This window comes from Spinacia oleracea, chromosome 1 (assembly GCF_020520425.1).
Source record: "Spinacia oleracea cultivar Varoflay chromosome 1, BTI_SOV_V1, whole genome shotgun sequence".
Classification (NCBI taxonomy): domain Eukaryota; kingdom Viridiplantae; phylum Streptophyta; class Magnoliopsida; order Caryophyllales; family Amaranthaceae; genus Spinacia; species Spinacia oleracea.
Genome location: NC_079487.1, coordinates 14,916,958 through 14,924,447, shown reverse-complemented (window position 1 = coordinate 14,924,447; position 7,490 = coordinate 14,916,958). Strand labels below are relative to the sequence as shown.

At 40.6% G+C, this 7,490-nt stretch overlaps 1 non-coding gene across 1 annotated transcript; it reads right to left on the bottom strand.

Annotated features, from left to right (window-relative positions):
• Positions 1 to 921: 921 nt before the first annotated feature.
• On the bottom strand, positions 922 to 1,028 carry LOC130466536 (small nucleolar RNA R71). Its single transcript, XR_008926751.1, has one exon. It is a non-coding gene; the product is annotated as a small nucleolar RNA R71 (small nucleolar RNA).
• Positions 1,029 to 7,490: the final 6,462 nt, after the last annotated feature.

Genomic DNA, 7,490 nt, shown 5'->3' with positions numbered 1-7,490 from the left:
GTTGCCCTAGATTCCTTTAATATTGTTATTTTCCGATTTGATTATTTGCTTTAGTTTAATATACAAACCAATCCAACTCTTTGTTACCAGTAGTCTAGATTAGTTAATTAAAAGTAGAAAGAACATTGTTTCCCTGTGGATACGATCCCTGCTTCCCTTACTATATTTTTAGTTGGTGAACGTTAGGTTTATCTTTGATAGGAGTGCGATTTAGCCTGTCAAATTTTGGCGCCGTTGCCGGGGAAACGGTTTTATTTTCTGTTATTAATTGTTTTTCTAGATTATTGTTTGTTACTTCTCAAGGGACTCCCGTTCCTTGAGTCCGGATCTCACGACTGTTTTCCAGTTTTTTGATTGTTTATGCCCAGGACTGTCCATACCAGCGATCTGACTTCGTTCGATCCTGAACCTGAACGGACCTTTCGTAGACGGCGTAGATTCGTTAAACAGTTGAGAGACTATTCTGACTCTGAATCCGACTATCTGATTAGCAATCTATTCCATACAGATTCAGAGATGGGTGACCAAGCACCACCACCGCCACCCCCACTTGTGCCAAGGCTTACAGACTACTCTAAACCAAGTTTGTCTATGCTCCCTAAGGAAATCATGCCTTCCATTGCGGTCGAGAATTTCAAGATTGAACCCCAGCTGATAAACATGATCGAGAGACACCAATTCGGTGGGGAAAAGGGTGAAGATCCTAATCTCCATATTCAGTCGTTCATTCAGTATTGTGCCACCATTAAGCAGAAGAATTTAACACCGGAACAGACTATGGAGATACTCTTTCCATTTTCATTGAGTGGGAAGGCAAAGCTATGGATTAACAGTCTCAACCGCGCAGCTATGAAAATCACCGATTGGAATTCCTTGGCCCTTGCGTTCTATGTTAAATATTTCCCACCTGAGAAGACAGCCCGTCTGAGGGGTCAGATATTAGGTATCTCTCAACAAGCAGATGAGAGTTTGTTCGAGGTTTGGGAAAGATTCAAGGACTTGCAAAGAGAGTGCCCACACCATGGTCTGGAGGACTGGTTCCTGGTTCAGCAGTTCTATAATGGTCTGGGTAATGAGTCTAGGTGTCTTTTAGATTCAGCTGCCAGTGGGAGATTTATGCAACTGGAGGTACCTAGAGCTTTAGAGGTGATTGAGGAGATGGCCATCCATAGTGCCCAATATGGGAATCCTAGAGGTTTTGCCGATCGTGGTGTTAAGCATGAGATGAACTCTATTGAACAACTTACTGCTCAGCTAACTGCCCTACATCACAAGCTGGATAATATGCAAAACGCATCTTCCCAGGCCACCCAACAAGCTAGTGTCGCCGCAATGAGTGCTCAGTTGGCTAATGTCTGTAATAGTTGTGGGATGCAAGGTCATTATGCACCGGAATGTAGGAGCTCTATTGAACAATGCAATGCATTCCAGGCCTACAAGCAGAACAATCCGTACTCCAACTCATACAATGAGGGGTATAAAAACAACCCCCTATTATCATATAGGAGTACCAATGTTCAGAACCCCCACCAGATTCAACACCCTCCACCACCACAACAACCTTACCAACCGCGGAGTAACTACAACCCACAGCCTAGTGGACCACCTGGTTTTCCTCCTCAATCTCAACCCACACAACCTGATCCCATGCTCGTAGAGATGAGGAATATGATGTTGGAATTGCAGATATCTCTGAGCGAAAAGGATGCCAAAATCGATGCCCTCACTGCTCATAACAAGGTCATGGATAAACAGTTGGCACAAATGGCTACTACTCTTGCAGAGAGACCCAAAGGTCAACTCCCTTCACAGCCTGTGACCAGAGAGTCTGTAAATGCTGTCACTTTGCGGAGTGGATACGAGTATGATGGGCCACCTATGACTATAGAGGAAGGGGTTGAAGTATCTGTTAGTGGTGTTGTGCCAAGAGAAAGTGAGAAGGTGGTCAAGGATAAGGAATCTGACACAAGGGTTGAGAAGAAAGTTGAGATACAAGTTCCACCTATCAAACTTCCCTTCCCTCATCGTCAGCTAAAGAACAAGTTAGACAAGCAGTTTGGTAAGTTCTTAGAAGTGGTAAAAAATCTGCAGGTAACGGTCCCTTTCACTGACTTAATTACTCAAGTACCTGCATATACTAAATATATGAAAGACATCTTGACTAGGAAGAGAGCATTTAGTGAGGTGGAGACTGTTGCATTTACTGAAGAGTGCAGTGCCTTACTACAAAATAAGTCTCCACCCAAGTTGAAGGACCCCGGGAGTTTCTCTATCCCGTGTAATATTGGCAACCTTTTTATTGACAAAGCCTTATGTGATTTAGGTGCCAGTGTTAGTGCCATGCCCCTGTCTGTATGTACTAAGTTGAACATGGGTGATTTAAAAGTTACCAACATAACTCTGCAAATGGCTGATAGATCTGTAAAATACCCCCTAGGTGTTTTAGAAGATGTGCCTGTTAGAGTAGGTAAATTTTTTATTCCTGTTGATTTTGTTGTTTTAGACATGGAGGAGGATAGGCAAATTCCTATTATTTTAGGTCGACCCTTCCTACACACTGTGGGGGCAATTATAGATGTCAAGAATGGCAAACTGACTTTAAATGTGGGGGATGACAAAGTCACTTTCAATTTAACCCAAGTTGCTAGAAGCCCGATGGTAGAAGAGTCATGTTTTGGAGTCAATGTTTCTGATGATTATTTTAATACTGAATTGACTCATACTAACTCTAATAACCCCTCGGAGAAAGCGCGTGTTTCAAATTATTTTACAGGTGGAGGTGACCGGAGTGTGAACCCCTTAACATGGGTTCGAAAGAAGGCACGGGTTGATGATGCTGCGACCCAAAAGGCCGAAAGTTCTGTAAACGGTGGGCACCGTATTCATGATCGGGGTCGTGGTCTGTCACTCCCCTCACCACATAGCTCATCCAAGGCAATCGATGTGACACCAGATGGCACCATCTTTGGTGCCCCCATTCGATGAGCTGTCGTGGCTCTCATCCCTTTTCTGTCAATTGTCTGCGCATAAACTGAGATTGTGTAATGGGGACATTGCATCAATCTAATAGGGGATGAGTATTTCATTATCCATTTATTTCTTTCCATAGTATACTTTTTGATTTCATTTTTTTTCGTGTGTTTTTAGTTTAGATTCTATAGCTTTAGAGAGGTGAGGAGAGTGGAATTTTACCACTTGGTCGTTTGAGTAATGTGCAGATTTTTATACCAAGTGTGAGAAATTTGAAGGATGATGGGCGTTTTAGAAGCCGAGGAAAACCGGCCAGTTCGTGGAAACCTGCCAGTTACGAACTTAGCATCATATTCATGCCTTAGAAATTTTTTGAGTTGCCTTGTCGTAAGGGAAAATTTTTAGCGAAAACCGGCCGGTTTCATCAAAACCTGCCGGTTCCGTATGCAACCAAGAAATCACCGTCCAAGGAAAATGTTGAAGGAAAGTAAAGAGAAATTCGCGAAAACCGGGGGGTCAAGTTTCCGCAAACCGGCCGGTTTCGCAAGGAACAGAAGAATTTGCAACATCCGAAAACCGGCAGGTTTGTGAGAACCTGGGCGCCCGGTTTTCGGAATCATGGGTACCCAAATCAGAGAAATGCGAAAACCTGGGGGCCAAGTTCGTGGAAACCGGCCGGTTTCGCGTTTGTCAGTGAATTTTTATTTCGCGAAAACCGGCAGGTTTGGGGAAACCGGCCGGTTTTCGAAAAAAAATCCGAAGCAGAATAGCAGCAGCAGCGGTTTCTGTTAGGTTATGATACATATGACAATTCATAAATCATGCGGAAAAACCATAAAGCCAGGAAAGCATATTATTTACACATAATCATTTAGCATAGAATAGATGGATACATGTTGTAGCGTGCCTTCCCTAGCTGCGCCCGAACCGAACAAGAACAAGTCTTTAGGACTCCAAATGTCGTCCCTCCGTAGATAGTCCACAGTACGTCCGGATCCGCCTCAAGTTAGACCAACTAGAATCGCCCTTAAGGTGCTTAGGATTTTCGGCTCTTATTGCAAGTGTATGGCTGATTTATATTTCAAAAACTTACCCTTTGAATACTTCAATCGTACCCATAAATTGTGACCCTAGGCACTTATTTATAGGAGTATGGAAAAGGAATTGTAATCCTACTAGGATGTGGATTTGCTAATTAGAACTTTATTAGGACTCTAAATAACAAAGCAAATCTAATAGGATTAGGATTTTAATCTTTGCACAAATCCTAATAGGATTAGGATTTCCCGCACACACATCGTACAATCCGTGCACCCGCGCAAACCTTGCGGCCCACGACAGGCGCACAGCCCATGTGCAGTGCTGCGCGCGCGCGCGCCCTTGGCTGGGCCTGGCCTTGCGCTGGGCCTGGTCGAGGCGTGCGTTGCTGCGTGCGGCTCGCTGGGCGATGGCCTGGCTTCGTGCTGGGCCTTCGTCTAGCGGGCCTCGTCCGATGCTAATTCGTACGATACGCTTCCGATTAAATTCCCGATTCCGGAATTCATTTCCGATACGAACAATATTTAATATTTCCGATTCCGGAATTAATTTCCGTTTCGAACAAATATTTAATATTTCCATTTCCGGAATTATTTTCCGATTCCGATAATATTTCCGATTCTGACAATATTTCCGTTTCCGGCAATATTTTCGATTCCGGCAATATTTCCATTTCCGTTAATATTTTCCGATACGTACCATGTTTCCGTTTCCGGCAACATCTACGACTTGGATAATATTTATATTTCCGATACGATCCATATTTCCGTTTCCGGCAATATCATCGTTTCCGGAGTATTCATTTCTTGCTTGTGACGATCTCAGCTCCCACTGAAACCAAGATCCGTCGATTCCGAATATCCATAGATAGAGTATTTAATGCCATTAAATACTTGATCCGTTTACGTACTATTTGTGTGACCCTACGGGTTCAGTCAAGAGTAAGCTGTGGATTAATATCATTAATTCCACTTGAACTGAAGCGGCCTCTAGCTAGGCATTCAGCTCACTTGATCTCACTGAATTATTAACTTGTTAATTAATACTGAACCGCATTTATTAGACTTAACATAGAATGCATACTTGGACCAAGGGCATTATTTCCTTCAGTCTCCCACTTGTCCTTAGGGACAAGTGTGCATTTCCTAATTCCTTTGTCGCTCGATGCTTGCTCTTGAACATAAGGTAAGAGTTGTCATCCTTATTATGTCCAGAGGTGTTTCTCGGTTTCAGAGTTCAACTGATCAAATAAACAGATAATCATAGCCTATGATTCATCCGAGCACGGCCATGCATTTCACAGTTTCTAGCTCTCCGAGTGGCCTTGTACAACTTTTAAGCATCTCATCCCGATTTATGGGAGGACAATCCCAATGTTGCGATCTTGAGATTAGACTTCGTTTGATAGGTGATTACCTGAGCGTTGCCTTTATAGCCTCCTTTTACGGTGCGACGGTTGGTCAACGTCAAAGCAACCAGTTCTCAAACAAGTAATCTCAAATCACTCAGGTATTGAGGATTTAGTGTCTAATAATTTTAATGAAATTTACTTATGACAGATTTTCACCTCTTACAGTAAAGTTTCATAGGTCTGTCAGATACTAGTCTTTCCAAAGTAAGTATCTATGCAAATGATTACGACATTGCTATGTCCACATAGTTCAAGAAACAGAACTACTAGTCATCTTGCATTCTAGTCGTCTAACGTTTTCTATGCATCCATCTTTATAGAAAACTCCAACCAGGAACCATTTTCAACTTTTGACATTCAAGTTCACTTGATAGACATTTCTTAGTCACAGGACTGGTCCTGACAGTCTATCTTGAATATATCGTCAAATTGAAGGGACTCATCATTTAATACTAAACCAAGATTAAATGGAATATGAAAATACATTTCATATATGATAAATGTTCAACCCAATGTTTTACAACCATGGGCCTCAAACCCATTTTTAAAAATAGTTCATGGAAATCAAAGCTATGCTTGATTTCCAGTGCTATAATGTGAGTGTTGCCTCTCACTTGTTGCATAGGTTTAGTTATCATGCTTTGCCAATCTTAATATCCTTTTCATCGAATGTTCTTTGAGATAAGATGATAAGATCTTCTAAGTATGTGTATTTTATGATCTAGTCTGTCCAGCTACAAGAGTGGTTCTACGCATTTTTCAATGAAGAATCATCAAGTCAGCAGACATGTGATCTACCTAAGTTCAATGAAGAACTCATTAATACAAACAACTCTGTTTTATTGCTTCTTAGGCAATAAGTACTTCTACTTCAACTGTTTAGGTTGCTAGTGATGCTTTGTTTGGATTTACTTATCCAAGCAGTTCACAGATATGTGGAATACTTTCCAGTTGTATCTTAGAACATTAATATTTTAATATCCCACGCAACAACTCATGGTCTCCAATCCATGTTGCCATTTCAAAACACGATGCTCTATAGCTCGTCCTTATCAATGGTTAACTCCAAAGGGTCTTGCTTGATCCTTTGCCAGTGTTTATGCGTGTAGCATCAATATTTAGCATATCTTTATTTCCTTGAATCAAGAACTATTCCTATGTACCTTTTCAAGTACCATAAGTAGTCTTGATCTCAATCTAGTTGATCTTCACTTAGATCAATAGAGATTGGTATATGTTCGTCATGCCTAAAGTCATACGATACGTTTTTGGCGATCCTCATATTATATCATACATGATAAATTCTTTTGCAGAATAATTCGCAATTGAATTCTATTCATGTAACTTTAGCTCATCTAGTTTCAGTAGATACTAAATCCAGCTAAATTCTTTGACATATAATATAGGTTAAGAATCTTACTTAGATCCTTTGATGTTTAACTTAGTAAATTCTTATACATAGTTCAAACATTCTTTACTTAGATTTATTCACATGGGTCGAATATCTCCAATGGAGTCTTTCGTGTTTGATTTAGTAAATGCCATTACTTAATCCGAAACATTAATATAAGATCTTTGTAAATAGATCTTAATACCCAGTATGTACTAAGTTTCGCCTTGGTCCGTCATTGATGAATAGTTTCAAATCTAAGTCATTAGCATTTGAATGTCATTTCACAATAGAGAGATATGTGTGTGATACACATAGGACCAATTAAGTTTTACGTACTCCCACTAAACTTCTTATATATCTATAAGAATCATGTTCATTTTATCAAACTAAAATACTTATTAGCTTCACTAAAATACAATTCCAATTCCCAATTGCTTGCTTAAATCTGTACTTAGATTTTATAAGCTAGCTTTCCTTTCAAGCATTATTTGGATCCACAAATCCTATAACATGCCATGTACATAGTTTCTTCCAACATTTGACTGAGGAAGATGTTTTGTCATCCAATTGCCATATGTACCAATATGCAATCATTGCTTGAATTATAGACTTGAGCATTACGATTTTGCATGAGGTTTCAACACAATCCACACCGTGAATTTGCTTGTAACCTTTAGC